Source organism: Meleagris gallopavo, chromosome 14 (assembly GCF_000146605.3).
Source record: "Meleagris gallopavo isolate NT-WF06-2002-E0010 breed Aviagen turkey brand Nicholas breeding stock chromosome 14, Turkey_5.1, whole genome shotgun sequence".
NCBI classification, from domain to species: domain Eukaryota; kingdom Metazoa; phylum Chordata; class Aves; order Galliformes; family Phasianidae; genus Meleagris; species Meleagris gallopavo.
The window spans coordinates 2,255,634-2,268,269 of NC_015024.2; the positions used below are offsets into that span (position 1 = coordinate 2,255,634).

The window sequence follows — 12,636 nt, forward strand, 5'->3', positions numbered from 1 at the left end:
GAGGATCAGAATTATTAGAATGTGTGCTCCTGCTGAGAGCAGAGCAGCCCGGCTGCTGCAGGGAGCTGAGCTGTGTGCAGGGTGTCTGTGGCACCCCGCCTGCTTCACACTGAAAGCAGCACAAACAACTGCAAGTCTACATGGTTTTGCTTATTTCTGTCTTTGGGGTAGAAGGGAGAAAGCAGCAGGAAATAAATGCAGCTATCCCCGTGCCAGCAAGGGGAAAAAAACACCAAACAGGTTTTGTTTTGGACTGTTAGTTATTGCCACCTACACACACTCCTTAAGCCAGGCTTAAGTAAACCAGAGCGAACGCAATACAAAAGCTGACAGATATCCCTGACTTGGCCCCAGGAGCCATCGCAGCAGCCAGGACACCTCCAAAGGACATGCAGGGCTGCTCCTCTGCAGAGCAGCCCGAGTGCCCTGTCCCAAAGCTCCCTGCAGCTGGCTCTGCACAGGCCAGGTGGGAGCAGCCTTTGCTTTGCGACAGGCGCAGCTGTCCTCTGGCTTTATGGCTCCTGCAGGAAATTTAAACAGGAACTTTCTATAAATTAACTGTCCATAAAACGAGCCTGTTTTCTCAGTGCACCCGAAGGTCAGGAAAGGTCTGCTCAGCCTCATGTTCCCAGGGCACCAAACAAGCTCTGCACTGCAGCTTTCCATCCCAAAGCACTGGAGCACGAGCTCAGCGCAGCACTAAGTTGGTGGAAGCGCACTCACGCAACGAGCGGCCATTCTTCATCCACAGCAAACTAGTAATTGGTTTTTGCCCTAAAATCCCCAGTGCAATCCAGATGTCTAAGTAGCCTTTGTCCCAGAAAGTGAAATACACGCTGGCCTTAGACAGACAGCCCTGGCTCCGTTTGCCACAGCCCTCGCACGGCTGTTTGCTCTGCAGGACAGACAAACACCGATTTCGGCTCCTTCAGGTCTGGAAATTGCTGATGATAAGGTGGTTATGGTAACTGTCCCCTCACCTTTCTGCCTCCTCCTGTCGATAAAAACACACTGACACCTTCCCACTTCTGGAGGAAACAAGTATGGGGAAAGCCAGGCTGAAGTCAGTGCAGCAAACCTGGGAAATCAAACTGCAAATACATCATAGCACAGGATGCCCAGGGAGGGCGAGGGCAGCACACAGGGGAAAAGCCTTCTACAAGAATTATGGAAATCTCTGGAAACGCTGAAAATAGAAGTTGGGAAACTTGCTCTGTCCAGCAGCACAGCTCTTCCTGGGATATTTTAAGCCACAAGTATTTTTTCTATAACCGAGTATTCTAAGTCACTCACGTTTTAGACCTGCACCCTGCCAGCCCGATTTGCTCCTCATTATTTTAAAGCCATGCTATGTTACCTCATAGGGTCATTTCTGTGGTTTTTGTTTTCTTGATATTTTTTCCTTTTTCTCCAGGAGCTTGTCTACAAATACACCTGTGACAGAATTTTAGGGCTCTACCAACATACCTGGCCTCAGCTCTACGAATCAACGCTGCTTTGTTCACAAAACAACAAGTGGTCTTATTTCCTAACCTAGTTTTTTCCCTTTTACAGGCCAGGTAGTGAAAGAAAATACGCCAGTAACCGTGCAAAGTAACTCTCTCTATAACGAGTACGGCTCTCAGGGACAAAGCCCCAAAGCACACAGCCAGCTGTGACTTCTGGATGCTGTGCTCACGCTCCAGCCAGAACACAAGTCCTGCCCTGCCATGTGCCAAAGCCCATCTGACATCCGTTCTCCCCCGAAGACTTGGCCAAGCCTTGCACAGAGGGAAAATGCATTACCCCACAGCCCAGCGTGCCAGGGATATGGGCTCTCGTGCACCAGGGATGCTGACAAAACACAGCTTGACCTCCGGAGCACAAATGTTCACAGATGCGTTACAGTACACAAACATTAATATTCCCAAATAAATGCAGGCCTGCTTAATCCAAAGCACACAGAGCAGATGGGTCTGTGGCCAAGCACCCGTTTTCTTTGGAGACCAGACCAAGCACTCGGAGTCCACTTGTTTTACCTGTTTGACACTTGAATCTGACTTTCAAAAATAGAAATTAGCCATGCCAAAAGGCCAGCTGTCCCTGCAAGAACTTCTGCTCTCCTCTGGCTGTTACCAAAAAGGGGGAAAACACCCCAGGTTACTGAATTCACCTCCAGGAAGTTGACAGACACACAGAAGGCATACCACATAGTTAAGGTGTCAGATACACCTCACCAACTCCTGGGAGCCATGCTCGGAGACCAAAAGTGCACCAGCTCGTTTCAGCAGGAATATCAGTGCCAGGTGACTCTCTGTCTCCTTTCCCATCAGTACAGCTTGGGTCATAAATGCTCCAGGGCAGCTGCAAGCAGGAGCTCTGTCAGAGCACCACTGGGAACCTGCAGGAGCCAGGAGAGCCAACCACACAGCTGCTGCTGGAATGCAAACACAGCGTGGAAAATGGCAATTTGCTGCACTGCGATGAAGATGTGCACGTAAACTGCTTGTGCTTAATGGGACACAGGTAGAAGAATGGAGGCTGACATGGGGTGATTTGCCTGAAAGGACATAAAGCACCCAGCGTGTGCCAAGCAATTGTAGGGGACCTGCATGGTCATCAGCAACAGGACAAGGTGGGGCTGGAACTGCCCAAGTCACAACAGAAACACCAGGTTTGATATAGATATAGCAGAGCTGGAACCAGCAAGCAAAGAAATAACAAGTCCTGTTATTTGGGAGTCCGGGAAGAGCAAGGGGAGCAGTGGAAGGCTGAGTGCTGCACTCACCCTCCCTCCTGTGGGGGAGGATTTGTTGCGGGAAGGCAGGCAGGGAGGGACGAGCACCCTGACACCAAGTGCCATGGGAGGGCAGGGTGACACGGCAGCTCTGAAGTGTAACTTCTAAGATCGCAGATTAATAATTACCAACTTTGCAGCTGTAAGCAAGCAAACGATACAACTGTAAATTAGTATCAGCGGTATTTATTAGCAAAAAAGCCAAGATAATATCTTGGCTAGTTCTTTGTACAGTTGCCTCAGGTCAGTGATGCAAACTGCAGGGGCTGGACCAAACCTGAAGGCACACAGCAGATCCTGGTCTGGAGGTCTGAGCTGATGGCTTCCAGGGCCTGGGGGACAGGAGGAGGACCAAGCCTGTGTGGATAGAGGCCCTTGGGGCCACTCACCGTACGTGCTCATCCAGCCTCCAACGTGAGGAGGCTGCGGCCCATCCCTGCAAACCCCGCACGTCACTGTGAGCGCACCATGCTTTTAATAGCTCTTAGCAATAAGCCAGGATAAAGAGCTTAAAAGTTTGCAAAGCAACACGTGAAGCACACCACAACTCCGCCAGCCCCAGGTGAGCACCAGCAGGAGAGGGCACAGCACACAGCCTGGGCTCCCTGCTCCCAGCCCTTCCAATTCTGCACGTCTCCGGTGACTCTTAAGCCCAGCCAGCCACCACCCCCCTGCAGGATGGCACAGGGCCCAGCCCCAGCAGCAGGCCGCAGCCTTTGCAGACCCCCAGCAGCACCGGGTGGGCGCTGGCAGGCCGCAGCAGCCTCCACACCTCACAGGAGCAAGTTTTTCCTGCGATACCCAGAGTTTGAGTTTTTAATCCAGTAGCAGCAGCAGATATTAAAAAACACCCCAGCCTGAGCGGCTCCGGAGTATAAAGTAAACATGCCGAGCCCTGTTTGTGACGGAGTAAAAATAGGCTCTGCCTCATCCCTCACTCCCAGCACCTCTGCTTTGCACTCCAAAGCCTCACGGGTTAACTACCGAAATACCTGTGCTGTAAATGTCAGCAGATGCGTGGTAGGAATGTTTCACTCTGAGCTTTGCACCGTTTCTGCAGGAATTTGGAGAGCTGGAGTGCGGATAACACCCACGAGGCCCAGGGCACACACGGGGCGAATGGCTGCACCGATTCCCTTTAATAGAAGCTACCGCCCTTCTAAAAAAAACTGTTGGAATTACATCTTGTGCTCTTTCTTGGCTGGATACTTTTTAAATGACACTGATTCCAAAGAGCATTAGCTACCAAATCCAGTGCTGCAGCCGCCAGCAGCTCCCGGGAAGGCAGTGAGCACAACGGGTCCGTGCTTCAGAGGGCTGGGAGGCACTGGGCAGATCTGCTCCCCACCAAGCTCTGTTAAATTAGTGCATTTCCAGCCTAAACGGATCATCCAGCACTCACGTATTCGGACCTTGGTGTGGGACAGAAGGCAGCCACAATGCAGGGGGCTGTCGGGAAGCAGAGGAGCCCCCAGCCCTGCCAGGTGTCATAAGGGGATCCTGCTGCTGTGACAGCCACCTCCCTACAGGCAGATCACCAACAGCTATCAAACACCACAGCCAACACATGGCCACGTCCTGCTCCACCACCATACAAATCCTGCTCCCCAAACGTGGGCTCGCGTCACGGCAGCACTAACAACAAAGTCACTTGGGGCTTTGGACAAGATGTGCAGCGTGTCCCACAAACTCTTAGCACAGCCACAGTCATTTTAAGTGACAGAGACCAGAAAAACAGCTTTGCTCGCTAAATACACATTTAATGCAGCTGGTCCTATGGCAATGCTCAATGCTTATTTCAGATTACATTGCACTCGGGCAGTGTTTAGCGAGATCAGTTACAGGTCCTTGAAGTTTCACCTGGTTGATTAAAGCAGATCTTGCAGAAAGGCCATTGTGCGGTCAAAGGCACAACCACGGTCTCTCCCCAGCTGTTTCTTCCAACTAGAAAGCACTCTAGCAAACAATGAAAAAAGCACACCTTTTCCAGGCTTTCTTTCCCCGGCTCCCTCCTCCTCTTGCTGCATGAAAGCTTCCATAATTCAGTCAGAAATGCTTTGGAAAACAAGGAGAGTAATCTGGCACTCTCCAGCTCTCGCCCCACCTGCCTACATACTGTCAGTGCAGCCACCCCAGGCAGATGCTCCAAGGTAAAAATCACAGCTCCTTATTTACGTTAATATTGGGTTAGCCATTACGTAAATACTGCTGCTCCTCAAGGACACTTCTCTTCTGTCCCCTGCTCCTCATCTGTCACCACTTCCCATTCTTTTTGCTTGTTCTAACAGGGCATGGCTCACAGGAAAAAAAAATACTTCTCATTTGGTGGACAGGGGTCTAACAGCCCACTCCTCAAACAAGCACCACATAGCTGTGGTGTGTGAATATCCTTACCCCTTATGTGCAGTCCAGGATTTCAGCTAATACGTCCAAAGGAATAACACCCCTGTGCATGCACTAAGCAGTGCCCTTACCTCTGGCGCAATGCATCACACTTCCTTCCTACCCCAGTGCACTTTTCCTCCTATTCAATGGCCTCTGGAGATTTCGGGAGCTCACGCAAGCAGGGCCCGAGAGCAGCACGACATTGCAGGCAGCTCCAGTGATCCTCACTCACTGCCACCAACTCAGTGCTTGGTAGGATTTGCCGGACCAACTCTGCCTGCCAGGCAGACGTACCTGGAGACCCACGCAAGGCAGATTCATAGTCCTAAGCTGGTGCCCCCTCCAAAGGAAGCATTTCCACCCCTGTATCCTTTGCGCTGGCACAGGAGTTAAAGCCACGCGCAGAGCCAGACCAGGGCACCGATATCTGGCAGAGGAACCCAGCAAGAGGCTGGTTTCCACCTGGCACAGGTTCCTGCTGGACGCAGGCTGTATAAGGGCACTTCTGCTCCCTGGCAGCAGCACAAGAAGGCAGGACGCTTCTGCCCGCAGCACCAACTCAGAGCACGCCAACTTTGGGCTCTGTAAAACCCTCTGGCACAAATTGTTCTGCCCACAGCTGCCAAGGAAAACCCAAACAACTGCAACAGATAAGGGAAAAATAAATTAAAACTGGTTTCAGCTGGACATCTCCCACTTGTTTCCCACTATTGTCCCAGCCAGCCCCTACTGCTCCAGCAGCAGCAGCTCCCACAGACAGCTGCATCCTGGCAGCACTGAAGCAGTCCCCACTCCATGTCTCTGGATGGGTCTATCCCACACCCACAGCCTGCTCCAGCACTGCAGCAAGCCACCCGACGCAGGTTGCCTTTCAGCTCACTTTAAAAGATATCTATAAATACATTCAATGCTTTTCTCGTATGGCTTTTTGATTCAAGGGACTGCTCTGAAGCCTGCCAACAGCAAATGGAAGGCGAGCTGCCACGAGGCCTCCTTCCTGCAGGAGCAACCTGTGCACCACAGCCGGTCTGGGCAGCAACAACGCCGAGCCACCTGTGCTCCTGCTCCTAAAAGGTCTGTCATTAGTCACTCCTAGAGGTAAGTTCACACATCCACTCCTCCCAACAAGGCCTAGGGAAAGAAGACAAGATTTCAGCCCTTGCTGACACAGGTCATTCCTCCCCACTGAGGAGAGATGGTAAACAGGACAGCTGTTTGCCTTCATAAGCACTTTGAAATGAGCTCAGCTGGCTGCGATCACAAAGCCCAGGCAGAAAGACACCCGCCACTTCAGTTACTCTTGCTGGTCCTCATGACCATCACTTTGGAGTAGATTTACATCATCAAGCTTCCCGAAGCAGTAACTTCTGTAGCAGCCACCCAACTTCTTCCTGCACTCTCAGGCAGCGTTTGCGCTGTTAGTGTGAAACCAGGACCAACATGCTTAGCAACTTCTGTCCTTACAAACTTCTGTCCACGTCTGCCTCTGCTTTCAGTTGGATCACACACACACTGAGATGCTGAGACGGCAGCAGCTGCTTCCTCCTGGGTCAGCTCAGGCTGCAGAGCTGGGCTATCTGCTTCTGCTCATACCACGAGTGACTTTTACCCTGATCACTTTGCTGCATGCCCAAGCAGCACCATGCTCCAGGTAACCTCCAGCACAGACCAAGACTGCTGGTCCAAACCTACTACGCGAAGAGTCAGGCATGCAAGATAAAGTTGCCATCATCCTAAGCTTCTACTTAAGAAGAATCCCACCCCAAAACACTGGTTCAAGGACTCAGCTACGCCAGAGTGAATTCCCAGATACAAGCAGAAAACAGGACTTCAGCATACCTAGAATGACCAAGCCACGTTGCACCAGTCCAAGAGGTTGAGGAAGAGCTAACCTTGATTTCATCTCAGCTCCTGGAAAAATCCAATTCAAAATCTCACTGCCTGCTCCGTTCTCTGTTTTCTATGCCAAGCAGAGAAGCTACATCAAGGAATCTCTTGAAGCACTGCATCAAGTCAGTGGTTTTCAAGCAGCACATCAACAGACTACAAGGAAGCCACAAAAGGAGCAAGAAGGCTTACCTGCAGCCAGCAGATACAAAGCTGTGCACCTCCAGGGGAAGCTTTAGGAGCCTGCGATTCAGGAGAGGGCTGCAGGATGCTAAGCTGGAGCACAGCAGGATGAAGATGATAGCAACAGAACGCAGCAGCAAGGTCTGCAGGAAGCAGCTCCTTCCCGTGACGGCAGCACAGCACCATGGCTCTGCTCCCCCGGGTGCCCACAGACCAGGCACACCTACCTGCCAGAGGGGTGTGCAGCACTCTGGTACTGGCAGTGGCACGCTGGTTTGAGGACCAGGGGGTGCCTGAGCCATAGCACAGGGCTGCAGAACTGCTTCCCAACAGCAGCAGCTCACCCGCTGGGTGCCGTGGCAATCGGGAGTCCTTCACTCAGCCACATCGAGCAGACAGGACTGGATACAACTTCTATCCTGGCTTATCACCAGCACCACACAGCAACACTGCCACTTTCTCCAACAATTTAAGCTCAAAGATATGAGTTCACATCATTGCCAGTAACAACCGAATCCTTTCTTCACGTTAGCTTTGATTACCAAGTTTCCTTAAGTGCTAGTCCTATCCCTTCCTTGCAGCCAGCTTATTAACGAGGTTCGTGGTGTTCTGCCCACAGTACTGATACGACAGAGGCATTAGCACCCTCTGTACCTTTTTTGAAGGGGGTGATATCCAGCAATTGATACTCTCACAACATCGTTCTGAGGTCTGAGCTCTGATATCCAGATAAAATTTTATTCAAAGATGTGACAAACGTTTCCTGAAAGGACAACCAGCACAAGGCCACCAACAGAAAGATCAGTGCCCAGTCTAAAAGTTCTTCTGATCTGGCCTAAACAAATCCAAAATAGTGTTTGCTATCTTACTCCTGAAGCTTTGCTCCACACACAATGGATAGATCTGCTGTGTGACCACACTCAGAACTCCCAGGGCCACCAACACACCCTGTATTCAGAAGCTATCAGCTCACATATACCACAGGGCAGAGCCTTTAAGTGAATCCAGCTGAGAGCTAACAAAATCAGTGCCACAAGCTTAGTCTATTAAGTTCAGTTGTTGCCACCATTACTGAAATACACTTTTCAACGTCATAAAGCGTGCATGACTGTGCAGCACGCAGGAGAAAGGAAAGAATGAAGATTTTGGAAGCTGACAGGAGAGAGGGAACTGAATTTTAAGATCCTGAAAAACTTTAATACAGATTTTAGATTAACCACCTTTCATCCTCTACTGTGGCTCCTGGCATTTTGATAAAAACTCCAATGGAAATAGTTTCTCTGGGGTGGGAAAGCACACGCATGGTCCCGCACGAGAACCAACTCCTCCAGCACAGAGAACACAACATTCAACAGGTGCCAAGAAAGCCTAAGGGATGCAAATCTGAAATTGTTGCAACCCAGATTATTTCTATCTTTGTAGCCTCAGCATCAAAAGCATCAGGTCAGATTTCCAGCAGCCTCACACTCTGTGTTTGCAGGTGACTGCAAGGTCATCTGTGCTAAGAACCCCTGATCTGGGGAAAAGCTAAGTGCTCACATTCAGAGGAAGCGGATCCAGATGGAAGGTGTTAGAGGAGAAAAAGAGAGGGAGAGCTCCAAAGCATTCAGTACCAGCACCCAGCAGTATAGTTCTTCTGCCTTCTGGCTCACAGTGCCTCCTGCTATCACACTCCGAATCTGTCCCTGCGTGAAGTCTTCCTGGAAGAGTCCCTAGAGTACAACATGGAGATAACAGAAACACCTCAGCTGGAGGGCAGTGGTACAGCATAAGTTTATGGGCGATGCATAGAAGCCAGAAATGACTTCAGAGATATTTCCCCTTTGGTTACAGAGATCTCTGACCCCTCCGCTGGAACTGAAAAGCCCCAAAGAAGCCGTGGACACAAGGAAACCCATTGGGGGGCTTACAGGAGCTCTGCTAGGAGGTGCCTTTCCCAGAGGGTCTGAAAGAGTGCACCTTGGGTGACCCTGCATAAGGGAAAAATGGTGGCAAGAAGCAAGCAGTGCCACCCTCACAAGGGACCTGTGCTGCAGTTGGAGGCTGTGACAGCGACATAAGGCTGTCACATCAACCCTCATCAGTCACCGCTCAAGTGGGAAACCGCCAGCCCTGACTACCACTCAGCCCTCCTGTACTCCAGCTCATCCCAATCCAACCTCTAGCCCCTGGGTCTGATATCAAGTTCCCAGTACCTGCTGCAGGCAGCTGCCATCAAACCTACAGGATGCTAATAGCCAGTCTTGAGGAACACACTTCACAGAGGATTAAGCGGCCTCAAGTCTAAATGTACAACCTAGTTAGAAAAAAAAAAAGAGCAATGAAACGTGCCTGCAAGCAGCAGTGTGAATTTATCACCTGTGTTCAGCACCAGAGTGACCCATGGCCGTGCTGCAATAAGCTGAAAGCCTTCCTGCAATCACTGCACTGAGGGCAGGCAGGAATGCCACCAGTCAGGTCCTCCCGAGGAGCACTGCAGAACCCTATGCTGCACAGAGGCTTTTAAAGCAATTTGTGGTAGAGCTCCGAGCCAGGATCTGAAATCTTTCTGAAGCTACCCCATCGTCCTCTGTGAGCTGAGCTTTTCTCAGAAAGCACGTGAGAAAATACAGCCCATATCCTCAGTCAGGGTCACCGCGATGGCAAATGCCACAGCTGAGCATTGTGGTGAGACCACAGCATGTGAAAGGAGGAAAAAAAAGGGAACTCATCAGCAGAATCCCTCATTCACACATCTGTTCACAGAGCAGATGAGGCCAGGAGCCTGTTTTCCTGAAGAAAACCCCAACATGAAACCGAGCACTCTCCCCTGCAGCACTGGGACAGGATCTGCTGCTGTCCCCAAGCCTTGCCCCTCGCATGCAAGGATCTGCCAGGGAGAACATATGGGGATCCCATCAGGAATCACCTCCTGGCCCTGCAGTCCTACAGCACACTTGCAGGCAAGCAGGGCAGTAACCCCACAGGAGGGACCTCAGTGGAGAGCTGCGCTGGCAGAGGGCTCCTTGCCTGCCAGCCCCATCCGAGTTCCCTCCTCTGAGACCAACAGTGAAATGCTCACACAGGAAAAAAAACACCATGAAAAGAACAACTGAATGCCAAGTGAGCTGGGTCAGTCCATCAGTGCACGGGCTCAGCACCACAGCTGGCACGTGGGAAGAGGCAGGAGGGCACAGCTGAGAGTGGGGAAGAGAAGGGCCCTTTTGAGAGTGCCCAGCACTAACTCACCGCTGCAGCACCAGCGCCTGCTGCCTCCTCCTCCTCCAGGCTGGACCCCCTCCTCTGGGGCTCTGTGCTTATCTGCTCCTTCGTGTGACCATTTGGGTTACTAATTTGCAGAAAGTTAATCCAGGGGAATAAAAAAAGTGGAAAAAAAGGATCAGCTCAGCAAAAAGACTGGCCGCCACGTGCAGGAAAGAGCTTGCTCACGTTCACAGCGAGTGTGCCACCAGCAGAAACCCTTTGTGCTAAAGCTGGGGGCCCAGCAGGACACCCAAAGTTGGACATGTCAGAAGCAGCAGGGCCACACTCTTGCCCAGGATGTGGAGGAGCCCTGGCACAGTGGGGATGCCAGGGCACTTCCCAGCAAGAGCCCGGCCTCTGGGAACCCACAGTGCCACGCTGCGTGACCTTGAGCAGGACACAGCACTGAGGAAAATGGCATGCGTTCCTGGGGTGTGGGATCTCACCTGAGCCCTGCTGACACCTCAGGTACAGGCTGCCCTCCAGCCAGGAGCTTCGGCTGCCATCCACCAGCTGTCCCAGGACGCAGGCAGCCCCACACAGCCAGCGCACGCTCAGGAAAAGCACAGCAACACCGAAGAGTCCCGAACACCTTTCCCACCGACATACTGAACTTCAATCCAGACCACAATCAAGTCAGTGAATAAATGCAGGAAAATACAGATAGGAAAATGTGCCGGAGCAGGAAATATGCACACCTGCATATAACACTCCTTAGTTAATGAACTAACTTCCCCTCCTGCAGCACCTCCACACTTCACCCAAACTTACTCAATCTCAGAGAACAAGCCCCAAAAGCACAGGTTCTTCAGACAGATTAAACACGGTCACAGTCCTCAGTAAACGGAGCTTAAAGTACAGAGCCCTCCAGACTGCACAAACATCCTAAGAACAAACATTTTCAGCATACCAGATATACTGGATCAACCCAGTGGTGTTTACTTGTATTTTGCCCAAACTGCTGGCAAAGTACTCAGAGCTGGGGGAGCAGCAACCTCCCCACCAGCTCAGCAAGAAACCATAAGGGATCGGGCAGTCGATGAGCACTACAAGGAATACCAGAGACATTTATTTACACAACCACTGTTTGCCAACGAGAACACAGAGTTTACATTTTCCTCATCCAACTCACTGGAATTAATTCCTCCATGCTATTCCTCAGCTGACGGGACGTGGAGAGGCAGTGAGACATCACTCCTGCTGCTGTGCCACACCTCTGCTGCACGAGCAGCACGCTGCAGCTCACACCTGTGCAAGAGGAGCCTGGCAGTGCCACCAGTGCGACTCCACTGCCCTCTCACCTCCTCCAGCAGGGTAGAGGGGACCCCGGGGTCAGATGCAAAGCACTAAAGTGCCTCTCTCTGTGGCACGAACCTCCAGTGTCCACCCACTGCTGGAGCAAAGTTCTGCCGCCAGAAGATGTGCAGGAACTCCTCCAGAGCCATTGCCCATGGCAGATAAGCTATAGTCAGGTCTGAGTCAGGTCTGAGCCAGTTCTGGCCGTGCATTTCACAGCTCAAGCTGGCGGGGATCTCGGCGTACCCCGGGGCCCACCCTCACACCCTGCAACAGCCAGAGGAGCAGGGAGCAGCACTCAGCCTGGTGTCAGCCACGTCTGAAAGCAGAAAAGCACTTAGGGTTAACAAATCCCTACAGACCCACGGCTGCGTGGCAAGGCGCAGAGCACACTCACCCATACGCTGGTGTGTAAAGGAGCACAACACACCACAACCAAAGCCCACCTCGTTCAGGAACTCACAAGAAGCACAAAGCCTGCAGGGAGCAGGCAGCACAGTGCGGGCGCAGCACGGCTCTGCCGACACGGTGTTGTTCCCTGCACCCCGGCTCCCGAGCCTCACCCGTTGGCACACTACCCTATATTTAGGATAGCAGAGTGCAGTGACAAGCATCGGGAAGAATGAGTAAGTAGCTTAGGACGCCTGGAATGGTGGCAGAGGCTGCGGGAAGAAAACGAGACAGAATTGGGAACTGTCGGTGCAGAGGCAGAAGAGCACCTGCAGAACTGAAGTTTATAAGGGCCAATAAACGTCTCACAAAGCAGAGTAAGGACCGGGCTCGGAGCAGCGCTCCCCGGCGAGGGGCGGCAGCAATCCTGGCGCAGCGGCAGGAGGCGGCCCTGCCCGGGAAACGGGAAAGAGAGG

General features: G+C 51.9%; 1 protein-coding gene across 2 annotated transcripts in view; it reads right to left on the reverse strand.

Moving 5' to 3' along the window:
• DAG1 (dystroglycan 1) overlaps window positions 1–5,475 on the reverse strand; it is a 29,979-nt gene extending 24,504 nt beyond the window's left edge. The window contains exon 1 of one of the 2 annotated variants that reach the window (XM_010718337.3): window positions 5,456–5,475. The gene's annotated coding sequence lies outside the window, so the exon portion shown is untranslated. Of the gene's footprint in view, window positions 1–3,768; window positions 3,881–5,455 lie in introns of those variants that run through there. The other variant, XM_010718335.3, reaches the window with a different exon arrangement.
• Window positions 5,476–12,636: the final 7,161 nt, after the last annotated feature.